This window comes from Macaca nemestrina, chromosome 1 (genome assembly GCF_043159975.1).
Source record: "Macaca nemestrina isolate mMacNem1 chromosome 1, mMacNem.hap1, whole genome shotgun sequence".
Lineage (NCBI taxonomy): Eukaryota > Metazoa > Chordata > Mammalia > Primates > Cercopithecidae > Macaca > Macaca nemestrina.
Window position 1 is genome coordinate 72,053,076 of NC_092125.1, and position 27,004 is coordinate 72,080,079.

Genomic DNA, 27,004 nt, shown 5'->3' on the forward strand with positions numbered 1-27,004 from the left:
AAACTCAGAGCAGGCCCCATTCCCAGATAGCCTAACTACCTACTCAAACTTCAGGACCTGAGTCATAAGCAAGAGCTGAAACAAAAGCAAACCTTTCATTATTTCCAACCAGACCTAGCGACATTAAACCTTTTTCTCAGAAGCATAAGAAGCAAGAATGAGCAACTAAATTTTAAAAATGGCAGCTCCTCAGCTTCATTTCCCCAAAATGGGTCAGGTGAAATTAATGGCTCTTTCTTCTGCATTATTAGTCATTTGTGTGCTTTTACAGTGCTGTACTTAACACAGTCTATTGTCATTAATTGTCATAGACTCATCCCAATGTGCAGGTGTCCTCAATGGGTTGTGAGCTCCTCGGTGGCAGGGCCAAGCATTATGATATCTGTTCTCCCAGAACCTATTGAGGGTCTGGTACATAATGTGCAACCATAAATGTTTGAAGAATAAAAGAAAGAAGGAGGAGAAAAGCAAAAATGTAGGGGAAAGACATCATGAGAGGACAGAAAGAAAAGGAAGTAAGAAAGGTAGGAAGAGAGAGAGGGAAAAAGGAAAGGTAGAAAGAAAGAACGGAAAAATGAAAAGGAGGGAGGGAGGGAGAGAGGGAGGGAGGGAGGGAGAAAGGTAGGGAAGGAGAGAGGAAGGAAGAAAGGAAGGAAGGAAGGAAGGAAAGAAGGAAGGAAGGAAGGAAGGAAGGAAGGAAGGAAGGAAGGAAGGAAGGAAGGAAGGAAGGAAGGAAGAAAGGAAGGAAGGAAGGAAAGGAGGGAGGGAGGGAGGGAGGGAGGAGGGAGGGAGGGGAGAGGAGATGGAGGGAAGAAGGAAGGAAATAAAATGCAGAAATTAAGACACATAGGGTGAGTTGAAAGGCAGAGAAGTGTCTGGTGTGGGAAGGTGGCAGCCATGGTCCAGCCTGATCATCTGGGGCCTGTTCCCCAAATCTGCCTATGCTTGTGTGGCCAGTCCACTCTCCCTGAGATCCCCACCACCCTTTGTCCCTCCTGCTGCAACCCCGGGGATGTCAGAAGCCATTGTGCAGTTGAGCACAGGGCCAAGCCAGCAGCTGAGGCAGGAAGCAGGGCTGGAGCTGCTGGCTGGAGTTGCTGGGCCTGTGTGTCCTGCTCCCTGCTGCAGGCCTGGGTGCCAGAGCCAGAGCAGCCGGGTCAGGGTGGCGACGCACTGCTGGCATGGCCAGGCTCTCACACGCTCTCCTTTCCAATGGCCCGGCCGGCATTGCTGGGGAAACGGGAGGGGCCGGGCAGCCAGCAGCCGAGAGTGAGAACTTCCCCTTGCCAGAGCCAGCTGCTGGCTGCCATCTGGGCAGGGGCAGTGCCAGTTTCCCAAATCTGCCTTCCCTTTGGAAAAGGGGGAGAAAACTCTGTGCTGAGAAGATAGCTTCTCCTCCATCCTGAGGCTCTCAGTTAAAAACCCAACAAAACCAGCCTTTGAAAAAGGAAGGGATGAGAAATGCCACATGTTGGGTTGTTTCCAAAGGAATTTGCCTTTCCCGGGGCCTTTACTTCCAAAAAAAGTCTTTATTCATGCTCAAGATCCCTTGTTTCTTTCATTTCACTCCACAATAACCTTTCATTTTAGTTTAAAATTAAATATTTAAACAAATAAAATGCGGGTATCTGTGTGTCCTTTACACTGGTCACATAGGAATTGTTCACCATAAGCTGGGAATTCCCTGAGAGCTGTGACTTCCTCATTCATTCTGTAGCTTGAGTAACCCAACACCTCATCTAAACTGGTGCTCCCTGGATGCTTTCTGATAAGATGCAGTCATTCATTCACTGGATGCTTACTGAGCACCTTCTAAGCATCAGCACAGGGTGGTCACTGAAGAATTACAGATCTGGTCATGTTCTCAGAGTTTGGGGAATGAAAGCAAACCTTCCCATCCTTCTGGATGTCAGGGGAATGGACACTTTAGCTACTGTGTGTTGGCCCTAGTATGTCCTGCAAAGGATGCCAGCCCCAAGACCACGTTATTTGCTGTGCAACTACTATATTCCTAGGAGACAGGTGGGAAAAGAGTTGGCACCTGACAGAGCACAGAATCAGGGAGACCTTCCACAAGCCCCCAGAACAGCCAAGCTTTATCCAAGGTGAGTGTCAGTATTTTCAATAAGCCTCCCACCATGGGCACTAATAAATCAGAACAGATGCTGGTTGGGACTGACCAGTGTTGCTACCCTTGTGCATCCTATCCGAATGTGAATCCTGGATTTATTGTGTACCATCCCCTTACCTTTCAGGTCCTTCTTTTCTGTCTTGATATCTTTCTTCTCAGTGAAGGACACAACCAACCCAACTTCCTGACATCACGAATACTTGTTGAAAATTACCTGAGTGGATGGGCGCAGGGATAGAAGTCCCTATGCTCCACGAAGACCCCAACATGGCAGAGATCCTCATGGTGGGGCTTCAGATGGACTTCTCCAACTTTGCTGACATCTTCATTCTGAAGCAACTCTAAACATACCTATTATTCATGTAATAGTTGGAAGTGGCAGGCTGAAAGCCAGGGAGGTCTCAAGAGTGAGGCTCACTCTCTGAAATACAGGATTTGGTCCCCCAGCTCTGAAGCCTTAATATTTAGCTTGCCTAGGAGCAATCAGGCCCTAAGAAAAACTAGTTCACGTTGCCAATCTCATAGGAAAAATATCTTGCATTTTAAAGTGTTTCCTAAGTAGTTTTACAATGAAAGATACATGTAAACACAGCTTGAGTCTACAGTGAACACTCCCTTGATGAATTTAAATTGAATGATATCATTTGAGCCTCACCACATTGCCTGAGATGGCCAGGGCAGGCATTAGTAGTTCCTGTTCCATAGCCCCACAGATGTAAGACCTTGTCCAAGCTGGTGGAGTAAGTGTCAGCTAGACCAGAAGGTGGGTCTTCTGCCATCTCATTCAGTGCTCTTTCCAGAAGCCAAGTGACTAACTGATAATAGAAACTTCAGCATCCTAGTGAGGACAATTACTGGAGAAATGAAATGAAGATCAGAAGTTGCCCTGATGGATACATACATGAAAACACAGAGGATCTGTTGATGAAGAGCGCAGGCTTTGACTCCTGGCTGTTCCTTGCTGGCCCAATGGTGTTGGGCAAGTTAAGACTCTCTGCAACTCTCCTTCCCTCTGCGTTCTCATCCATAGGAAGAAAACAGCACCTTTCTTTTAAGATTGCCGTAAGGACTGAACTAGGTAACAAAGGATCCTTACTTCAGGGTCCAGCCTAGGGTATATGTTCCATATGTGATGATAATTTTTGCTATTTTTATCACTTATTTCTGAAAAGGTAACTTCCACCCACCCTCAGCCTGGAAAGGCTGTTCTTGACTGCTTTGTGCTACCCCGAGCTCCTGTTATTTGCTGTCTCCTTCATGAGGTGGGAGGAGACATTTATTCACATACTGGTATTTTCCTGTGTTAATCCTACCTACGCCCCTCCTGGGAACATTTGTTTGTTTATTCAGCACTGACTCTCTTCCAGTCATCTCCTAACACTTTAGAAATATTAATTCATTTCATCTTCATAATAACCTTGTAGGTAGGAACTATTATTATCCCCATTTTACAGGCAGGAAAAATGAGGTGCAGAGGTGAAGTCAATACGTAGCAAATGGCAGAGCCAAGATTAAAACCAGGCAGCCCAGCCACAGAGCCTATGTATTTATCCACTAAACTCGATGGTCTCTACGTTCAAACAAGAGGTAGGCCTTGAATAAAAGAAGTCTGTGACCTTGTAGAAAAGGTGGATTGCAGGTAGGATTCCCTTTTAAGCCTCTCAAATCTCACTTTGAAATCTATCTCCTACTCTCTACCAAAAACCGGGGTAGCACTGGGGTCTCTTCCTACAGGCTTCTGGAGCACTGAGACTTGATAAGCCAGAGCCAGGAAAACTGACTGATTTGCCTAAAAGTCGTTAGCCATACATTCACAAAAATTCATTTTCTAAATGCCTTTCAAACCATAGCTTTGTGGCAGGCCCTGGGCTAAGACATTACTAAGAGGGTGTTTCCTGTCCTCTGAGAACCTACACTTATGGAATACGAGACAGTTACTGACGCACATGTGGAAACGCCAAAGGTCTGACACTGATTCAGATAGACTCTAAAATGATCATAGAGTTAAAAAGACTCTAAAATTATCATAGACTTGGAAAGAGTCTAAAATGATCATCATCCCTTGGAAGGACCTTTGTGTGTGCATAGCCTGAAGGACTGAAACCTACTCACACTGCATAGGCAAACCCTGATGGAAGATGAGGGAAACTTACACAATCATGAAAAGTACAGACAGAGTGAAAACAGATCTGTTCTCAAATCCCAAAGCCTCGAGCCCAGGGGACATCTCCTTGTTTGCAGAAGTTTCAGCACAAATAAAAGGGAATCCTACTTCAATACACTGGCAGAGAGGCAGCCGGTGTGAAAGCACATGTACAGTAGCTTCAAGAAGGGTTTTCATAGAGGTGGGAATACTAGAGTTTCTATAACTCTAGTTATAGGGAAGCTAGGGTGATTGAGTTGTATCATAACCAAGGCCCCATCAATACTTTGCCTTTGAATAGAGCTGGGTGTTTCACATCTACCCTTGCCTGGGAGCTCATCAGGTCCCTGGGAAATTCTCAAGGCAGGCATTATTAGGCACACTCTATGCAGCTGGAAATGGAAGCTCTGAGAAGCTATTTTCTCAGTATTTATAGCACTGAGACATCTTCCATCTCCAAACTGAGGGTGAACTTGGTTTCTCAGCCAAGTGGAGACATCCGGGGACAGCCCAGGTCTATAGACATACTAAGAGTTTGCCATTTTCATCCAAGTCACCAGGATCCAAGATGATCCTGAATAGAAACTTTTGTAGACCAGACCAATCCCAGCCATTCAGAGGACAAAACACCATACCCACAAGCCTTTAGGTCTCCCCCACTAAAACCAGGCTCCCATGCATAACAGGCTCACGTGAAGATCTCACAGGGGGATATGCTGTTGATTTTTTAAAAAATAAAACAACGTATGAGTTTTATCTCTTTATCTCCTCAGTCCAGAGGGAAAAAAAAGAGCACAATCTGTCCTCCCAGTGGGACATCCACCTGATTAGATGTCATAAAACAGAGTAGTCCTTTAGTTAATAATGGCTGGAATACCTCCGACCCACAGTTACTGGAAAGAAAAAGAAACCTAACTACAGATAAACGCCCTAGGGTTTCAGATCCGTTTTGCAATAAGCTGTTATGAAGGAAACCTGGCCCCAAAAGATAGTTTGAATGCAAAATAAAGATAGTTCACATGCTTTGAAGCAGGGACAGGGCTCCTGTGGAAGCACCAGAATCATATTTTTGGAGGATCATTATATTTCCTGCTTCAAACTTTATTTGGGTCCCACCGTTCTTTTATACAACTTCTATTTTTGGTCATCAGAGGCGCCATGTCCTGCCAGGCAGGGGCCTCAGCAGGGCAGGTCTGGGCAGAAGGGGTAAGGATTGGATGCCTGCAGAGGGAGGAGCACTGGATAGGCGAGAGGCAGGCAAGGTTTGGGAACAGGTGTGACCCACAGAGCCAGACAGGCTGGAAGTAGGGCCTGGCACAGCCTCAGGGGAAAGATCAGGTGAGCACCACAGGTTTATGGAACAAGACTCTAGGTTCCAGAAGGCTAGTGAATTATCAGGAAGGGACTGGAATATGGGCACAGCAGAAGCAGGCAAGGACTCTCTGAGTTCTTCCATACACCCTGTCACAAAAGAGTGGGCAGGGGCATGAGTTTCAGCCCAGGAGGTGCAGGAGGACTCTGATTAAGGCATAGGCAGAGGTGCTATGCTTTCTGGATGGTCCCTACAAGCAGGGGTCTTTAAAGGAGAAAATGAAAACACATGTGGTCTTAAAACATAGATATATACTAAGGCTCCATCATTTGTCCATGGATTCATGGGTCTCCTAAGAACCAACTGCCATGCAAAAGTGATAGAAGTAGACAGGAGAATCCAGACCAGCTGGCCAGTGTCTATTGAGAACCTGCTTTGTACTCAGCCCGGGAGGAAGCAAGGGAGGAAAAGGCAGCTGAGATGAGACACAAAATAAATGCAAGTCATGGTTCTTGTCATCAAACTGGCTGAAGGGACAAAACCAATCCTTGTGAAATAGCTTGGGAGAACTACTTGGAGGAGACCTTCCTTCTCTTCGCAGTACCTTCCCCAATAGAAAGAAATTCACTTTTGTTGAAAAAAATGCTAGCTTTCCTGGGCATTAGTATCTTCTTGTGCCTTTAAATGTAAAGTTCAGAAGAGAGCTGAATATCTTTGTAACAGAAAGAAGGAGGTATTCAGTGAATGCTTGGGGAAGAGTTCAGAGAGAAAGAGAAGCAGAGACACCCACAGGTCCATGGCTAAAGAGGACCTTTGAGGAGAGAAGGTGAATATCTTGTTCTTTATGGATAGTTGGGTGTTGTATCATGTAGCTTTCCCCTCCATCTCCGCTTGAAATCATAGTCAACTCTACATCATTCATTAATACCTTGTGGGTTGGGTCTGTTTTGAGGGGATGTGATAAAGCCCCAAATCCAACTTAAAGAAGGTCATAGGCAAAGGAGGAAGAAATATGTTTCCTGTCTTGTGAGAAAAACTAAATGCACGAGTTACTTTGAGGACATGTTTAGCAATGCATTAGCAAATTTAGATGTGAAACACATGTGCTCAGAAAGCTCAGAGTTGGGAAAGTAATCTAAGGATTGGGGGGTAACCAAGGTAGTCTTCCTCAAAGAAGCAAATTTTGAACTAGCTATCCCTTGGGAGATAGATTCAGCATGCTGAAATACAGAAGAACTTGTATAATTTCACAGAGACCCAAAAATATATACACTGTTTCCTGACCTCAACTCAAGATATGGACATGTGCCCTCAGCTACGCCAACATCTACCATACAGGAAAATACAGGCATGCAGCAAATCACATATCCATTACACATACCATATAGTGTTTAACATCTTTCAGCCTGTGCAAAAGTGGCCACTGCTCCCACTGGGATGTCATACGAAAAGTGTTCATTAGTATTTAAACCATGTCACTGCCGAAGTGCAAAAAAGTCAAATTTATAACACATTAGACATTTTTAGTGGAAAATGCAAATACATAGCAGAGAAGGTTGGGCACATGTCCCTTGAAACCATTACCTCACAAAGTTTATCCCAGGTCTAGGTCTTTCACAGAGAAAGGCTATTCAATCTCAAGCAATATCCAAGATCATCTTATCAAAGTCAGGACTGAAGCTTCAAAGGACATGAATAGTAAACTCAGAAAATAAGAAACACAAATAGCCAATGAAATGTACAGATATTTTAAATCCAGACCTGCTGAAAGTTAAAGGAATGCAAATAAAAATGATATGATACTATTTTTGCTCTAATTTTCAAAACTTAGGCATAATAAAATAGTTCCTTGTTGGTTCAGATGGGGTATCTGTTACGAAGTGAGTAGGATTGCAGTTTGGTGCATAACCTTCGCAGGAGACCGTTTCTACCAAAAGCCCTAGCCACATGCATTTCCTCTAATCTGCAGTTCCACTTCTAAAGTCGTGTCTGGGTGGAATTCCCATGTAAATGCACAAAGATGTGTGTATAAGGATTTTCATCAGACTAGTCTTTAAAATACTGAAAAATTGGAGACTATCTAAATGTGTAGCAAAAGTAGGTTATTAAATAAAGTATAATACTCATTCAATGAAATACTATCTTACAATTTTTAGTAATAATGTAAGGTTTCATAACACAGAAAAAAGACATAATACATAGCAAGATGTTGTAAATGAGTAAAGCAGGTTCCACACAATATATAATACAATGCATTTTGTGGGAACAAAAATAGTTCATGTGTTTAGTTGTTAAACCAAAATAAAAGCTGCATGACAGCGGTGGATCTTCTGGGTGTTAAATGAATAGCAAAGACTTGGAATCAACCCAAGTGTCCATCAGTGACAGACTGGATTAAGAAAATGTGGCACATATACACCATGGAATACTATGCAGCCATAAAAAAAGGATGAGTTTGTGTCCTTTGTAGGGACATGGATGCAGCTGGAGACCATCATTCTTAGCAAACTATCACAAGAACAGAAAACCAAACACCGCATGTTCTCACTCATAGGTGGGAACTGAACAATGAGATCACTTGGACTCGGGAAGGGGAACATCACACACCGGGGCCTATCATGGGGAGGGGGGAGGGGGGAGGGATTGCATTGGGAGTTATACCTGATGTAAATGATGAGTTGATGGGTGCTGACGAGTTGATGGTTGCAGCACACCAACATGGCACAAGTATACATATGTAACAAACCTGCACGTTATGCACATGTACCCTAGAACTCAAAGTATAATAATAAATTTTAAAAAAAAATGCTATCTTGAAAAGTGCCTGGCATAAAATAGGGAATCAAAAAATATTTGTTAATTAAATGAATTCCTGCTTACTGTGCAGCAGGCACTGTTGTAAACGCATGGTATAGTATCTCATTCTCACAGCAGCACTATGCTCTAAGTCTTTCTGGGAATTCCACAGAGCCCTGAGGAAGCTGAGGCACAGAGAGGTTAAGCATTATGACCCAGGTCACCCAGCTAGTAAGCAGTGAAGCCAGAATTCAAACTCAGCAACCTGAATCCAGAGTCTTCATTCAAACACTTTATTAATAAATACGTGTAGAGAAAATTCTGGAGGGATATACACCATTACCTTTTCAGCAGTGATTTGGGCAGCTCTAGGTAGTAAGATTACTCAAGGTTTTGTTTTTCCTTCTTGCTTGACAGAGATTTCTAATCTCTCTCCAGTGCAGATGTAAAAATTACTTTCTTTAAAATGTATATAGATCTTACTTTTAAATAGCATGCTCTTTTCTTTAGTGGATGCTTTCTCTGGCTAGAAGCAAAAGAAAAGGAAAGCAGAGGAGAGGGTTTCTCAAGGAAGAGGGAAAAGATGAGGAACAAGCAGAGGGATCATGGTTCCCAATCCCCAGACGTGAATAACTTATTGAAAGCTAGATTTTCATGTTGTAAAGCAAGGTAGAAAATTTCTAGAACTTACAAGCCTCTTAATTCCCCATGCTCTGTACTGTGCTCTTCAACCCAACAGTATTCCAGGATGCTTCCTTGGGGTTGCCACTCACTTGGACAGACACGTGGTAGCCCAAAGTGGAGAGCTGGACAGCCTGTTGCATGGCCATCTCCACGAGGACACAATCATTCAAGTGCCATTGTCAACAAGTGTTTTCTGACCTCCTACTCTGTGCTGGGCATTGGGTGGGCATGAAGATTACAAATTCATTTTTTGTTTGTTTTTGTTATTAGAGAGAGGATCTCACTCTATCACCCAGGCTGGAGTGCAGCAGTGTGATCCTGGTTCACTGTAGCCTCGATCTACTGAGTCACTGGGATTACAGGCATGAGCCACTGTGCCAAGCTCATGAAGAAAACAAAAGATACAATACCTGCTTCAAGAAACTCAGAGACTGTTGGAAAGACAAACTGAAAAATACAGCTAATGTATTAAGGAGCTAATAGAAGGACGTTCAGGAGGCTGCAGGAGCACACGGGAGGGCCTCTAATTCCTGCAACATCCTGTACTTAACTTTATCACAGAACTCGTTTCATTTTCGAATGTATTTGTGTGCTTTGTGATCCATCTGTCCAATGATCTATTAACTCCTTGAGGACTGGCACTGTCTCTTATTCATGTCTGCATCTCAGTGCCTGGAACAGAGTAGGTCGTTTAACCAGCAGCTTTGCTCAAATAATTGTCTCCATATGGAGATGGCTTTGTAGGCAACTTCTACCATTTGGCCCACTGAGGATAAGGTCAAGGTAGAAGAGAATGCCTAGAAACCTCTCTAGCTCCGACAGAGTGAACCAGGTGAATAGACAAGAAGAGGAAGGAAAGAATTCTTGGGGTGACCAAATGAACACAAAGGCAAGACCCAGTTAAGAAACAGTTGGTTATATTCCAGTCAAAACAGACGTGGCTGAATGAAAGATGAGGCTGGGTGGTGAGCAGAGCTGAGTCATGAAGGACCTTTCATCCACACTAAGAAGTAAATTTTATCTTGCCAGTTAGGAGGATTCCAAGGAAAGAGGCGATGTGGTAAGATTTAGTTGCAGGAAATCAGTCTGGGAGCACTATGGAAAGAAGAAAAGGGGTAAATCAGAGGCAAAGAGGCCAGCTAAAACAGAAGACTACTGCAAGAAAGCAACCAGGAACTAACCAGGGCCTGGAGGAAGGTAGGAGCTTCACAGGTGGAGAGAAAAAGACACCCCAACATTATTTTTCTCCTAGACAGCTTGAAATGATTCTCAGGCAGGCAGAACAGTTAAAACCTGATGTCGAGTGTGGAAAAGGCAAAGTTGATCTTAAGTACCTAGCCATCCTGCCTGCTCAGCAGCACCAATCAATCCCCCGAGGTTTCACACCCCACTAGCACCTCAGAGCACACTCCTGCAACAGGCAGTAACGAAGACATCCAGGCAGCCAGAGAAACACTCAGAAGCAGTGGCAGAGGGGGAAAAAAGTGCATTACAGAGCCCAGCATCTGTGTCTAGCAGCTGCCAAGCAACCTCCATGTGTTCCTGCAGCTGTCGGCGTGGAAGCAACGGAAGACAGAACAGAAGGATGAAAAGAGCGTTCAGCAACAGGCTCTGAGTACCAGGCAGGTAGGCAGACTCTGAGGTAGTTGAGGCTGATTCACTGGGTGTTCTGGGGAGCTGTTGCTTTCTGTAGAGAAGATTTGCCCCACAGAGCCCTTAAGAAGCCAGGCCATTCCTAAGGCTGTGCAGAGGAGGAGACCTATCACCCCACCTGAGCCAGGCAGCCCAGGAAAGCTGAGACTGGACTGGCCACAGCAACCTCCTTGGTTTGATTGCAAGACCCTGGTCTCCATCTGTCTGAAGGTGTAATATGATACATCACTTAGTGTTCAATCAAATATGTGAATCAAAGTTAAGTACGGCGGGAGAATTGCTTGATAAGTTCATGAAACTTTTCCCACCAAATAATCAAAGAGATGACCCAGGGTCTCATCGTTTCACCAAAATAGGGAATTACTGGTTTTGATGTTCACCTTGGAAGGTCGGAGAAATGGACTATGCTGATTATCCACCCACTCATCCATTAATTCAGAGGTTTATCAAGTACCTACCAAGTACATAAGAATATTCCAGGCTTTGTGGCAGCTGAGACAGAGAGAGAAGGTAATAATGCCTAGAATGTTTGTCATGCTGTACAACTTACAAGACTTTTCGCATCTGTTACTTTTTCACAACCAAAGTGAATATTCAGTCCATTTGCACGGAACAGGCATCCCAGGTATGTACAGCCATTGACTATTCTGATTGGCCAGTGCCCTTGTGAACCAAGTATTAAACACAGCATTATTAAAGACCACCTGTACCCACAGCACCGTGGTAAGGTCACATTTACATTCTCAAAGTATCTGGACTGTGACCACTTCCTCCTTAGTGGTACTTCCAAGATTAGAACACTCGAGGAGCTCACACTCGAGTTAGAAGAGGAAGATATAAAGAGATCTGAAATAACTTCAGGGTGACATGAAAATGAGGACTTGAAAGCATGGGCCAGAGGAAAAATAAAAATAAGGAAAAGATTGCTGGGTACTCAATGCAAACTTGGTGAAGGATAGCATTTTGTGCTGGGAGTTTGACAGTTGACACAGCCTTGAAGGAAATTAGAGATTTGGACAGGGTTTCTGTCATGGTTGTTATGAGAAGAGGCTCTAGAGACATAATTTTTGGGTTCAAAATACAGCTCTCCATGTATCAAATGTAGATGATGATAATCACAGTATCTACTCAAGGGTTTCTGAAGATTAAGAGACAATCTAGGTAAAGCGCCTTACACAGAATGTGCTCCACAAACGGTCCGCCTTATTATTTCATTTCCCTTTGTACGTGGCAAATGGTATAGAGCTTCTGCAGAGGCTCTTCAGTGCCACCGGGAACATCTAGGATCCCGAGTTGCAGGCAACAGAAGTCACCTCTGGCTGATGATGATCCGTGAATAGCTAAAGAGAGAAGACTTTTATTGAAAAGTAATTCATAGAATCACCAGAAAAGCAGAAGAACCAGGCCAGAAAAAGGACGGGAACCAGACAGGTGTGGTGGCTCACGCCTGTAATCTCAGCACTTTGGGAGGCGGAGGCGGGCAAATCACAACATCAGGAGATTGAGACCATCCTGGCTAACACGGTGAAACCTCATCTCTACTAAAAAAAAATTCAAAAAATTAGCCGGGCATGGTGGCAGGTGCCTGTGGTCCCAGCTACTCGGGAGGCTCAGGCAGGAGAATGGCGTGAGCTCGGGAGGCGGAGCTTGCAGTGAGCCAAGATCACGGCACTGCACTCCACTCAAGCTTGGGCAACAGAGCGAGACTCCGTCTCAAAAAAAAAAAAAAAAGCACAGGAACCAGGGTAGGTAGGCTACCAAGACCACATTCCAATTATGCTGACGAGCCACCAGGCAACAGTGCTGCTGCTGGAGCTAGACAGAGCTCCACAGCAGCACGGACGAACAGCAGGCACTGCTCTCCCACCATCACAGGCACTGGCTTGTATACCCCCCACAATGTCTCTGTTATTTTGGGTTTTCTGTTACATGCAGCCAAACTCATACTCTCACAAACATTACTAAGAAAACTTGAAAACTTGAAATTCAGCCACTTCTCATCATCAACATACCTTCCTACCCCCTGGAAAGGTAGGAAATTGTCTCTGTGTGGTGGGACTTCTTTGGCAACGTCTATGTGGACCTTTCTCCACCTGCCTCAAACCCTCCTCTACCCACTGTCCCAAAGACTCCTGAAGGTCTCAATTCCTGCTGAAATATACATATCCCTCTGAGGAGTAGCACTTTATGTTGTTGTAAGTTTTTGAACTTGTGAAAGATGGAATTAAGATTGTTCTGTTAAAAAGGCAAAAAGGAATTTATAAATAAAATATGGCATCGCCACATATACATAAGCCTCACACGTTTGCCTAAAATTGGCCTGTGTGAGGCTAGATCCAAATCAAATACTACCATCATGATCCCCTTCTTATTGTTAATACCAATGTAAATTTTAATACACTTATGATGTTTGGGGTGGGCCTAGCCACCTTTGATCCCAGGCAGAACTCCTACTCTCTAGGAAAGAGAGTCACCTGCATTATCAGGTGAGCACCATGATGTTCTTGAGCCCCATGAAAGGAGCAGGACAGGGGAAGTTTTTCTTGGGAGAAGGAAAGTAGTCCTCCTCCTCCTCCTCCTCCCCCTCCATCTCGTCCTCTTCTTCCTCCTCTTCCTCCTCCTCCTCACTGTCCCAGATATCAGACCCTAACAGATAACACTGAGTCTTTCCCTGCCTTGTCCTTGACTTAGCAGACACTTTGATTTATCTAGCAGTTGCTTTTCTTTTCACTTTAGGATCTGGTCAATTTTACAGTCTTCAGTTGTCTCGGCCTACCTGTAAGTGAAGGAATCTATATGTGCTTTCTGTCTTCAGAGCTTTGGGGAAATGTTTTAAATGGTATTTGGTGATTGAAAGTAAGACATAATCACCCCATGATATGGTTAGTCTTTGTAGTCCCCACCCAAATCTCATCTTGAATTGCAATCTCCATAATCCCCACATGTCAAGGGAGAGACCAGGTGGAGGTTATTGAATGATGGGGGTAGTTTCCCCCATGCTGGTCTCATGGTGGTGAATTCTCACAAGATCTGATGGTTTTATAAGGGGTTCTTCTCCCTTTTCTTGGCACTCCTCCTTCCTGCCACCTTGTGAAGAAGGTGCCTTGCTTCCACTTTGTCTTCAGCCATGACTGTAAGTTTCCTGAGGCCTCCCCAGCCATCCTGAACTATGAGTCAATTAAACCTCTTTCCTTTACAAATTACCCAGTCTCAGTCTTGGGCAGTTCTGTATAGCAGCGTGAAAATGGACTGATAGACCCCGTAATGAAGAAACTGATGAAGGCCCCTCTAACAGTTTCTACATCACTGTTAAGCCACACAGTCTCACTCTATGTTTTAGAGAGAAATGGCCAACATCATAATTACGAACAGCGTAACTCTCCATACCATACCACTACGATGCCACCATCTTCTTCAAACCTCTCACTTAGTGGAAGATGGATGTGACTAAATTGTCAATCCTGTTGGGGTCTCTGGAGAGGGCCAATAAGTGGCAACCCTCTTTGCCTGCAATTGACAAACAAAGTAGATGGAAGCCAAAATAAAATCTTTATTACAATAAAGACCAAGCGGAAGGATACTGTTTAGTATTTGCTCAAGGAGGTCCAAGTCACATAAAAGCAAACAAACTGCCAGTCAACAGGTTTATTTAAATACCAGGGTTTTTAAAATTCCCTTTTAAATAAAGAGCAAATGAGGATAGAAAAGAAACAAGATGGTTCTTTTGTTGTTTTAATAGCTTTTGGGTTCTGCCTTGTGTAAATTTTTTCTGTCCACCTCAAACCCTCCTCTACCCAATGTACCAGACCTGAAAGATCACAAGGCAAGTGTTAATTCATATCCATGATCTATAGGTATATGAAGAAAAATGTTTAAATGTACTTTTTTGTTCTTGCTTTTCATTTGGATTCCTCCTGTCAAGGTGCCCAGAATAATGCTTCTGGAACAGATGGAGAAGGCATATGAAACCACGCTGGGAAACCATGCTTCCAGGAATGGTGTTCACGTCAGCCGTGTTCTCCAACAGCAAGAACCAGAAGTGCCTATCACACCATCCTCTGGGCCCCGCACATGTGACCACCAGACCTTTAACACATGGTTCTTCCTAATACGTATTAGAAATATTACATATTTGTTAATTTGGTGCCCACTTCTAGAGACCCCATATTTTTCACCTTAAGGCCAACATGAGCTAAGAGCTCAAGGAAGCTTGGTGGTGACGCAGCAACAGGAGTGAAGGTACATTCTCTACTTTGGCATGATGCTTGTGTTGGAAAGGATCCTGAGAGCAGTTACGAGGAGAGTAGCCACAGCTGCAGCCAAGGTGAACAGTGTCACCCCAGAGGAGCAAAACACTATAGATAGCCCAGAGAGACAGCTGCTCAAGAAGAGCACTTGGCAGGTATCTGTAAGACATAAGGATATGGTGGGAAACACAGACTCCAACAGTGCTTTTGTGGTGTCAGAGATGACTGTCTTATTATGGATAGTGTGGTTGGTATTCCTCAATTATACCTCCAGACTAACGGGATCTGGGGGAAACGGTCAACATCATAATTACCAACAGTGTAACTCTCCATGCCATACCACCACGATGCCACCATCTTCTTTAAACCTCTCACTTAGTGGAAGATGGGTGTGACTAAATTGTCAATCCTGTTGGGGGTCTCTGGAGAGGGCTAATAAGTGGCATTCCTCTGTGCCTACAATTGATAAATAAAGCAAAGGAGTGGAAGATGGAAGGCAAAATAAAATCTTTACTACAATGAAGACCAAGCAGAAGGATACTGTTTAGTATAAGAGCCGCAGAATTAGGAGAATTGCTCTTTTAGATACTGTCCATGTTGAACTGGGGGAGGGGGTCTACTCACTGTAGATAGGAAGAAAACTCCTGCTTCTTGCAGGTGGCTGTTTCCCCAGGAGGAAAAGAGAAGGTTGAGTCAAACATGTTCCATTTATTTTTTCTAACTGTGCCAATCAGGCAAGTCACTTTACCTCCTCTAGAGGAAGTGGGTAAAAAGATGAAGAGGGTCCCGAATGCCACACCTTCTACATGGAAACAAACATCAGGAATGGAGGACAAGCACCTCTGTATCATTGCAAAGGTGAAGAAACCAACAGAGAGAAGTTAAGAGATTTCCCTCATGATATCCAATTAGTAAAAGGTGATGCCAAACCCAATGACACTGTGTCATCTACACATATGGACTCTCGGGGCAGGAGGGCTCCATCATCCCTACAGTCCTCAGCAATTTCCCAACCTTCTCCATTTGCCATATCCTCACTTCACTTGGCTTCTCAGTTTTCACTAGCCTGCAACACTCTCCAAAGTTGATGTATAAAGCTAACTGATCACCATGACACAACACCATCACTGAAGACCCATATCAACGAAGTCAACTCTAAATTCTTCACAGCTCAACTTATTTGGAAAGGACGTTTGGGGGAACTTGGCAGGTGGTTTGAAACGCAATTTATCCTTCCGCTAGATGTCTAGGTTGTATTCTTAAGTAAAATCATCAAAGACCAATATATGTATGCTCTTTTTGTCTCGGCCTCATATACAGTTGATGCTAAAGACAAAATTACAGAATAAAATTATCTAATGTATTTATTGAAGGGATATTGTTGAGAATATTGTCCATGTTGTTATTCAGTCCACTGAAATCAACATACACGTATACACGTACACACACAAATGCACACACATACACCTTTTAGCCCTCATAATTTTGTTTGTTTGTTTTTCTGATTAGATACGTTTTGCTTAAGGTCAGTATATTTAATTTTGTTGTAAACATGTCAATAAATTATGTTTCTCTTTTTGATTTGGGCATCAGAAAACTCAAAACCAAATTTGTGGTTCAATGTCAGTTAAACAGTAAAAGACGCTAAAGCCTGTGTATCTGCAAATTCTCCCTCGTTTGCAATTCTCTCTCTTACCACGCCCTCACTCTGTAACAAATATTGTCTCTGCCCTCTGTCCTGTTTTTACTCTGAAGACTACAATATTTGTGTTCTATTTTGCAGTAGCCTATACATTCTTGCAAGAAATCATAAATTCCATGAAAAGACAAAGAAACAAATAAAATGCATCCTCTATTTTCTTTCATTGTCTTCAAAAGACTAATTTTAAAATTTTAGAAAAACACTCACTAAGTACCTATTACCTGGGCTTTACGTTTTAGAATCAATACATAACATTTAATTTTATATAAATTTTCAAATGTTTAACAAGTTTTCTCTGCCATCTCAAATCAAATGTATTACAACTAGAATAGATTTTCTTTTTAAGTTAAGGTTGTTGACTCATAAATTATTACATTCTATTTTTCAACTCAGTAATTATTGAAACTTATTTTCTTTTTCACTAAGCTAATTCACAGTGTTAAGCATTCACAGAATGAAGCGTTTGACCAGGTTAATTCTGTTTTATTCTATAAACATATTCTAGATACAAAATCGAAATCATTAAATGCTTTACTTTGCCACTTTGTATGTCATGTACAAACTATTGGCAGTTAGTAAATTTTGACAAAAGATTCTCACTGAACACATCTTCCAGAAGCTCTGTGTGTTGGCATCTGCAGCTACATTTAATCTCCTTCATATCCCCTTGCCTCTTGAGAATGGAAAGGATTTTTTTGGTTCTTGTTTTGGTTAGTGTTTTCCCCCAGAAATATCAACTGTTGCTGTCATTCTTACCAAAGGAGGTTATCTCACTGTTGGTCACATTAGCCAAGCTTATTTCTTGCAAAATATTTTTAATAATCCAAAGTCCAACCACTAGACCAGTTGTCACCAGTTTGGCCTTTAAGATTAAAAGTATAAAAGTGACAGAAAATGAGGCCATTAATTTTATTTCCTGTGTTTCCTTATTCTGCTCTTAGGTACAGAGTGAAGAGAAACTGTTGAAGGCTTTTTAAAATTCTGGATTTTTTTCAATGTCAAGTAATGTAACATTTATTTTCTAAAAAATAAAATGAGACACTTAGCCCTTATAGTCATACAGATTAAGTCAAACACTTGACATTTATTAATCCCTTTCTTCATTCATTCATTCAATAAATATTTACTTGGCACCCACTCTGTGCTGGACATCGTCCTCTGAGGAATTAGGGGAAGAGCAAAGCCATGCTATGGGGGAGGCCAGAGAAACAGAAGCCAAAAGGCCTCGCCCTTGGGGAGCCAACAGGCTGCTTTAGAAAAGACAGAACATCAGGGTCTAGCATACAGCAGGTGCTACATGGATGCAAGTTGTAATTAACTGTACCTACCGTAATGATTTCAGGGCTCTAATTCAACAACATATCAACTCCTGTCCACGTGAGTCCAGATCAATGTAAGAGCTGTGTGAGTTTCTCAGAAAGCAAGCCATTAGACCCTGATGATTTAAATACATCCATTTTATCTCAATAAATTTTCAGCAAGTAGTCACCTCCTGTTTTTCTCCCCTAAGAGTGTGAGGTACTTTAAGCATGCAGGCTCTGGAGTTACACTATATAGATTTCTTAAAAAATTAAGTCATAACTTACATATAATAAAATACATAGACCATAAGATCTTGAATGTTCATTTCAATGCATTTTAGCAATTGTATATGCCCACATAACTACCACTTAAACAAGATATAGACCATTTTATCACCCCAGAAATATTCCTCAGGACCCTTACCAGGCAACTGCTTTCTGGTTTTTATTACTATAGATTATGTTTGCATGTTCTAGAAATTTGTGTAAATGGAATCCTATAGCACATGTTCTTCTTTTATGCCTGTCTTCTTTCACTCAAGTGGTGTTTTTCAGTTGATGTTGCATTTATCAGTGGTTTCTTCCTTTCTATTACCGAATAGTGCTGCTTTACACAGATAGACCATCGTTTTGTTGATCCACTTCCTTGTTAGTGGAAATTTGGGTTGTTTTCAGTTCGGGGTTATTATGACTAAGACCATTATAATCATTTGTGTACAAGTCATATTGTGTAGATGTTTTCATTTTTCTTGGGTAGATACCTAAAATTTGCTATTGCTGGGCCATCGAGCAGACATATGTTCAAGTTTTTAAATCACTGAATAGTTTTCCAAAATGATACCGATGATAGGTGCCATTTTACACTCCCTACCAACAACATACCAAACTTCTTGTTGCTCCACATGCTCACATTTTGTATTGAGGATCTTTTGTTTGTTTGTTTGTTTTTATTTTTGTTTTTAGGGTTTTTTGACAGAGTCTTGCTCTTGTCGCCCAGACTGGAGTGCAATGGCGCAATTTCGGCTCACTGCAACATCCACCTCCTGGGTTCAAGTGATTCTCCTGCCTCAGTCTCCCAAGTAGCTGGGATTACAGGCGCCCGTCACCACACCCAGCTAATTTTTGTATTTTTAGTAGAGACGGGGTTTCACCATGTTGGCTAGGCTGGTCTTGAGCTCCTGACCTCAGGTGATCCAACTGCCTCGGCCTCCCAAAGTGCTGGGATTACAGACGTAAGCCACCGTGCCCAGCCAAGAGTCCTTTTTATTTTAGCCATTGTGATGTGTGTGAAATGGTAGCTGACTGCAGGGAAATTTGCATTTCCCTGATGACTAACAACTTTTCATCTGCTTCTTGCTATTTGTACATATTCTTTCATGAAGTGTCTTTTCAAAGATTTTTGCTCATATTTTGTCTTCTTGTCATTGATTTGTAGGAGTTTTTTATATATTATGGTTATGAGCCCTTTGTCACATATATGTATTGCATTTTGTTTTCTCAGTCTGTGGTTTGACTATTCATTTTCTTAATGATACAGCAATCCTTACCGCTTCCTCCTCCCACTTAAATTTCTCTGGACAAGGATGTAGAAGTGCAATCCTTTTAATATCACTAATCATCAACCTTCTCCTTTCATCATACAAAGAAAGGCATTTCTCAAACTCTTCCTCTATCCACTCTCTACTCCTTTGCCTGTGCTCTTTACTGAATTTGGTGTACCCTAAAAGTCTTCTGTATTGCCCTCGTCTGGATTAATTGCCTCATTCCCTAAACACACATAGCACATTTGTCTTCAAGCGGACTTCTTCTTGAGCTTGGGTACAATCACATATCTAACCATGCGTACTTAGTGTGTTCAACTGGACATTCCCCTCAAAAAATGAGCCTCCAAATGGAAATCTTGATTGCACCCCTTGCAAAGATATTCTCCCTTTAGGCTTCCCATGATGATAAGTGGCATCACCATATAACAGCATGATAAGTGGCACCACCATATACCAGAACCAGATGCTACATATATTTCTTAATCCAGACACTTGAGTATTATTTGACTTTCATGTTCAATTCCTCAGACAGGGCCGTTGATCTTGCCACTCTCCTTCCCTGCAACCAAAGACCCTGAATGCATCCACTTGTCTCCATCCTACTGCCACACCTTAGTCCAATTGCTATCACTTCTCATCTAGATTCCCATTTTGGCTTTGTCATCTTTCTCCCCACTACATTCCAGCTATGTAGTCCTTCATATAGTTTCTAGAATGTGCCAAGATTTCTCTTCTCAGATCTTTGCATTTGAAATTCCCTTTGCTTATAATGCTCTTGCCTAGCTCTTGATATATCTGGCTTGAGGGCATCTCTTAAGAGAGGACTTTGACTTCGCTAATCTGAAACAGCACCACATCACCCCACCCCACCTACCCTTAGACTTTTTAGCACACCAATTTATTTATTACCTTTTTAGGATTTATCCCAAACTGTGATCTTATTTTCCTTGTTGCTCTCTCCCAGTAAGTTGTAGGTTCTGAGAGGGTGGACTCCACGTCTTTCTTGTTCACCAGTATACCTCCAAGATCCAGCAAAGTGCCTTGCACATAGTAGGTACCTACTGAGCATGTGTAGAAGGAAGGAACATTACCCTTACTAATTTAAATCTAGGGTCATGTCTTTTTCATTTTCTATTCATCCCAATACAGTTCTTTGCAACTACTAGTATAAATGTCTTCTTAGGTGAATTGCACTGACTTCCCTCAATGCTTTGCAATTTGCAAGCTGCCTTACCTTTCTCGAATCAGCTTTTCTGATCTCACTTCATATATTCTCCAATCTTTTCCTCCCATAGCTCATCTATATCCTAGGCCCAATGCCAAATGTGTTGTTTCTCTTAGAGATTTATACACTGCATATATAGAGCCGCATCTATAAGATACCAAATAATAGGGCAAGTAATGATAGGTGCATTCAGGCATTTTAGGTAAAAAAAAAAAAAAGCCAGCACCTTAACAAAGCTGGCTAATCAGCTCCATCAGACAATAGATCAGGTAGACATGTTCAGACACAAACCCTTGCTGCTTCCTGTACCTTCTTCTGCCTGTTATCACTCTCCCCTCTTTGAGGGTGTGTGAGTCGGATCCTCTCAGCCAAGTGGCAGATGGGGAAATTGTTTGCAATAGAGATGAGAATATTTTATCAGACTTCCTACAAATGGGGTCCGCTGAATTTTAATCTGCCAGCAAAGCACTGACAAAAAGAGGAGGAAAAGTCTCAACAGGACATCCTGTAAGGTCTCCTCAGGAATTAGTGTGTTTTTGGTCAACAGTCAGTCGATAGATGATAAACTTCCAAGGGCAACTCAGAGAGACCTGAAACAGATCCTTCCCTGGTCCCTCCAGGAGGCGTCCTGTGAAGGCCACAGGGCAGAAGGGAACCTGGGTCAGGAGCCAGGAAGTCTGTATTCCAGACCTTGTTCTGGCCCTGACTCTTTAGGTCACCGCCTGTTGGTGATGTCACTTTTCAGTCTCTCGGTTACTCCATCTGTACAATGGAAAGAATATATCCTATTCTTAGCAACTGAGTGTGAAGATGCTTCAGAAAGGAATATGCCATCAAGAGATGAAACAAAAATTGTTTGTAAAATGGGTATTTTTTGTTCTTTTCTCACTCAGACAACTCCCCAGCAAGCTCTAGATTATAATAATAGCCACTGATATTTATTGAGCAATTACTATATGCCAGGTATGTGCAGAGTAAATATATGTACACAAAGTATACTTTGTTGCACATTGCATGAATTATCTCCTTTAACTGTTATTAAATCCCAGGCAGAGAGATAATATAAAGGGTACTAAGATATCTGGAAATCAGCATGTCTTATTAACTGATAGGCAAAAGTTTTCCTATCTAGGTATTGCCTAGGGCCTGACCAGCAGATGCCTCTGGAAACCAAGGGTCATGACAGGAAGTGTCATATGCCTCAGGAAATCTTCACAGGCAGATTGAAATAGGGAGCCACGCAGCCATGCTCAGAAGCACATTGCTGCCACCTCTGAAGCACTCCTCCGTCACCTCCTCCATCCCAAATACTATACACACACACACGCACACATACACAAATACATACACAAATAATAAGTCTAAATTTCTTGAGTCTCGACTATGTGCCAGAGATTGTGCCAAGTGTTTTACACATATTATCTCAATTACTAATCACATCAACCCATGGAATAGATATTATTTTTAGCCCCCAGATGATGAATTGGAGAGAGAGAGAATAGCTTGCCCAGGATCAGAAGTAAGTGGTAGAATTAGAATTTGAGCTCAACCTCACATATACACCATGGAATGCTATGCACTCATAAAAAAGAATGAGTTCATGTCCTTTGCAGGGACATGGGTGAAGCTGGAAGCCATCATTCTTAGCAAACTAACACAGGAACAGAAAACCAAACACTGCATGTTCTCACTCAGAAATAGGAGTTGAACAAAGAGAACACAAGGACACAGGGAGGAGAACATCACACACCGGGGCCTGTCAGGGGGTGGGGAGCAAGGGGAGGGAGAGCGTTAGGAAAACACCTAATGCAATGCAGGGCTTAAAACCTAGATGACAGGTTGATGGGTGCAGCAAACCACCATGGCACATGTATACCTATGTCACAAACCTGCACGTTCTGCACATGGATCCCAGAACTTAAAGTAAAACCAAAAGTGATGTGACCTTAAAAAAGAAACAGAATTTGAGCCCAATCTTTCTGAAATCCAGAACCTGCTTTTCTAGCCTCTACACTGCTTCTCGGTGCATTTTCTTCCCATTTTAATATTTCCAAATTTTTATGACTGATATGCACACTTAATATAGTAGCAGAGGTTTGGTTTTTTATTTTTCTAATCCTCAGAAAACAAATGGCTGTAGTAAAGCGATGGTACCTAAGAATGGAGAAAATAGACCTGGGAATATATGCACAGCAGAGTAGAAGAGGCCCAGAACCGGGAGGCAGAAAATCTGGTTCTCCTTTAGGCTCTGCCAGTAGCAGCCATGTGACCTGAGTCAAGCCTCTTGGCCTCCCTGAACCTGTATCTCCTGACTTAAAAAAAAAATGCAGAAATTGAGCTAAATGACATTACACTTTCATGCCCCTTCTAAATCGCTATATGGAATCAAATGCAAGTGAGCTCACATACATTTATTCTCCTACCAGGAGCTTGGTTTGTGCTTCAGTGGCTTGGGGGTTTAATCTTCATTCGCCACAGTAGAGACTAAAGGAGTTTCGTGCAAGGTCTCTGTCCCAACCGTGCTGCACATTCCTCTCCATCCCAGGCCCTTTCTGTAGCTCTCTGAAAACACAGGCCGGATCCAAGGCGCCTGTTCCAGCATCACTTCTGTTTACCCCACCATCAGGATGGTGTCATTTAGCCAGAGCCATCATTCATAGTCACACCAAATGGCCCATGGAAGAAAAGTTGGTTATACTCGAAGAACAGATGACAAGTGACAGGCTCCGCTCTTGATTTTCCACAATAACAGAAGAGACCAGCAACTGCCGTGGTGGTCCAACACCCGAACGAACTACTCCCTTCCAAGCAGACACGGCCTGCCCATATCTGCTTCTTTACAGGGATTAAAGAGCAGTCCCTTGTCCCTAGTGAAGCTCTTCATCTCTGTCTTTCCATATATATCAACTGGGGAGCCATAGACAGCTAGCCCCACTAACCTGAGTTCTGCTGTCAAATGACTTTTGTTTTGCAAATAAAAATAAACCCCTTCAATTTTTAAGAGATTTTAACTGTTCTCTTTCCCCCAAAATGGCAAGAATGTGAGGTAATGCCTCTATTAATTGGCTTGATTTAGCCATTTCACAATACATGCATATATCAGAACCTTATATTGTATGCCATAAATATATAAAATTTTTATTTGTCAATTAAAAATTTGAAATATTTTTAAAATTAAATATATTACTTAAATTCTCTGTGTACCCAATGCTGCCACGGTGAGCAGACCTGACATAGAGCGGTGGTGAGAAAGGGCTAATGGCCAAGAATGCAATGGAGACAAGGGCTCCGGAAGGCCTCAGCCAAAAGGAGCAACGGGAGACAGTTAAACGCACCTTGCCAATCGCCAGGCGGGTCCGCATCTACGCCCCTTTATGTTGATGAAGGAAAGGCAAAAGGAGACTTTCCCAGAAAACAACTGAACGTGCGTCTGCTGCCCATGGGATTCACAGAAGTTCCAGGAGTCCCAGCAGTCAATCGAAACAGAATTATGAAAATGTTTCCAGCCTGCTCTGAGGCAGCTATTCGATTCTAACTTAAAAGCTCTACTAGAAAGGCCAGGTTCAGTATGTGCTCATTTAAGTCTTTTATTTAGCATTTATTAATTTGAACCATGTAAAAAGGCTGATATTTGCAGATCTGTGACTTACAAAAGTGGAGAAACCACACGGTTCAACCTGATCCTTTATGCAAGCCACTGTCCTGGGTGTTGAAGATATAAAGATAAGAAAGAGTCTGTCTTCCAAGGGCTACCAGGAGACAATCCCATAAAGAATTAGTTGCAAATTGGGTGTTTTGGTGCTATGGAAAAGATGTATAGACAAAGGAAGGGGGTAGAAATTCAGAAAGTCAGTGTGATGAAGTAGAAGTTTGCTTCTTTCATTAGGAGAAGTCCAGATCTGATGGAAAATGCACCAAGCCCCTCTTCTTGCCATCTCAGCATCTGCAGAAGGACCAGTGAGCCCAGAATCTCAAAGCAAGCATAAGAGCAGGGTGAGTTCCGAACCTGCCAACCTCGACTGAATCTCTTTAGCATTTGTTATTTTTATGGGCCCCTGAATGCTTCCCTTGAATATTAATTGTCTTCAATTCTTTAAGTATATATTAGTTATTACATATTTTTGATTAATATTTGATGGCCGCTTAGGCTGCCAAGAGCTCTCATAAATTTCCCAAGTGGATATCTGACACTAGGTAAGTGTGGGAGACCCTTGTGCAGAGCAAAGACATCAATCATTTTAAGCCTCTGACTCCACACCTTAATACCCAAAGATATATTGCTAAGAAGCCCATAACAAGTCATTAAAAATGAATGTCTTGTGGCAGTTTTTATGCCTGCAGAATTCAGTGAGAGAGGGAAGGGAACCTGAAATGTTGCAGAGGCCAGATAGCTCACTAATACTTGTTTGGACATTTTTAAAAAGATTTCCCCATTTCTCACTCCAGAACCAGCTACGTAATTTATGGGGCCCCAGTGCAAAGTGAAAATGCAGGATACCTTGGTCAAAAATTATTAAGTATTTGGAGATAGCAACAGCAGGGCATTAAACTAAGCATGGAGCCCTCCTAAACATGGGGCCCTGTGTAACTGTGTGGGTTGCACACCAATGAAGCCAAGACCCTGCCTCTCTCTGCCCTCCCAAGGACCCTCCTCTCCCTCATATCTCCCTCTGCCTGAAACTTAGTCCCTATCTATAAATGCTTTTAATAAAAACAGCAGCAATAATAATATAATATTTAATGAGATACTATGAGGGGCACTCCATTTTCATTAACTCATGGAATCAAGAGAGGGTTCATATCATGAATCCTGTAAATACTATTGCTACCCCCATTCTACAGACAGTCAATTTCATGTGTCAATTTGGCTTGGCCATGGGAAGCCCAAACAAGTCTCACAGCATCTGAGCAAGAAGCAGAGCTCAAAGTCAAACCCAGAACTTTCCACTGCATCACACGTCCCATGAAATGACCCAGGGTGATAAATGGAAACAGAGCCTGGAGCCAATCTGATCTGCACACTTTGAATGTGTGCTGAAGCCACCGGCTAACCTCATCAAATATGTTAGTATTTGTTCATTGTTTACTGATATTCCGATCAAGTCGAGAAATTTAAAGTGAATAAACCCACCTCCATAAAGGAAGTTGATAATGGCTGTGACTCCAGTTTCCCTCTTCTCCTAGATTCCCAGGTCCCATTAAGATTCTTAGGGCTGCACAGGGGACTTTTCTTCTTGTTTCCCTGTCTCTGGCCCCTCTACCTTCTAATCAGCCCTAAGGAACACCATCAATCTTGTTTATTGAGCTCTCCAGCACAGAAACCTTTACTTGCACTGAAAATGTAGCCCAGAATTTCACCAATCTTACAATTAATAAACTATAGTGTAACTTCAATCCTTCCTGCTGTGGTCTAAAACTCTATTTCCCAGGGCCCTGGTCTAGTCACAAATACAACCTTAGAACCATGGAAATACAGCCCAATACAACAACAACAGTGACTGAGAATTTCTTCTCTGCCATGACAAATCCTCCCACACTTCCTACATAGCTTCCCCCACTTCCCAAAGCTGTGCATTCTTCCAGCTCCTCTGACTTTCTCATTTACTTCCCTATACTTAGCTCCGTGTTAATTATTTGACCACTGGTTTTAGAACAGGGGTGATTTTACTCCTTCCCTCCTCAGGGACATTTGACAATATCCAAAGACAGTTTGGATGGTCCCAGCTGCAGGGGTGCCACTGGCATCCAATAGAGAGAGGTCAGGGATGCTGCTGAACCTCCTGCAATGCCCAGGACAGCCCCCCAATGACAAAGAACGAGCCAGCCTCAATGCTAAGTGTCAGTCATGCCACAGTTGAGAAACTCTGATTTAGACCCAGGGTGGCAAGTTTCTGCCACAAGTGCTCTTCCCCCCTAGTTTCCCTGTGTCCTTTGCTGTCACATCTAGTTGATCAGGGCATTGATGCCCTCTGAGCCCGGTTCTGAAGTTAGAATCCTCTGAACACAGAGCTCCAGGCAGCCTTTAATGAGTGATGGGTGCTGAAATGCAAAATGAACTCGATTGGCCATCCTTGCATTAGACACTTCTTGTGTTGGCCTTGTTTACTGATTCACACAGTAAACCTTTTGAAGCAAAGATCAAGTCTTCTATACTCTTCGTAGTCTCCAATAGTGCCAAGGCAAAGAAAGGAAGTGATGGAGAAGGAGTGGAAGAGAGGGAGGGAGGGAGGGAGGAAGCAAGGAAAATTAAAGAGAAAATCAGGGGG

The 27,004-nt window shown here is 42.6% G+C and overlaps 1 long non-coding RNA gene across 2 annotated transcripts in view; it reads left to right on the forward strand.

Annotated features, from left to right (window-relative positions):
• Window positions 1-10,640: 10,640 nt before the first annotated feature.
• Window positions 10,641-27,004, forward strand: part of LOC139358727 (uncharacterized) — a 29,867-nt gene continuing 13,503 nt past the window's right edge. For both annotated transcript variants that reach the window (XR_011614151.1, XR_011614150.1), the window contains exons 1-2: window positions 10,641-10,692; window positions 24,625-24,731. This is a non-coding gene — a long non-coding RNA (uncharacterized lncRNA). The remainder of the gene's footprint in view (window positions 10,693-24,624; window positions 24,732-27,004) is intronic.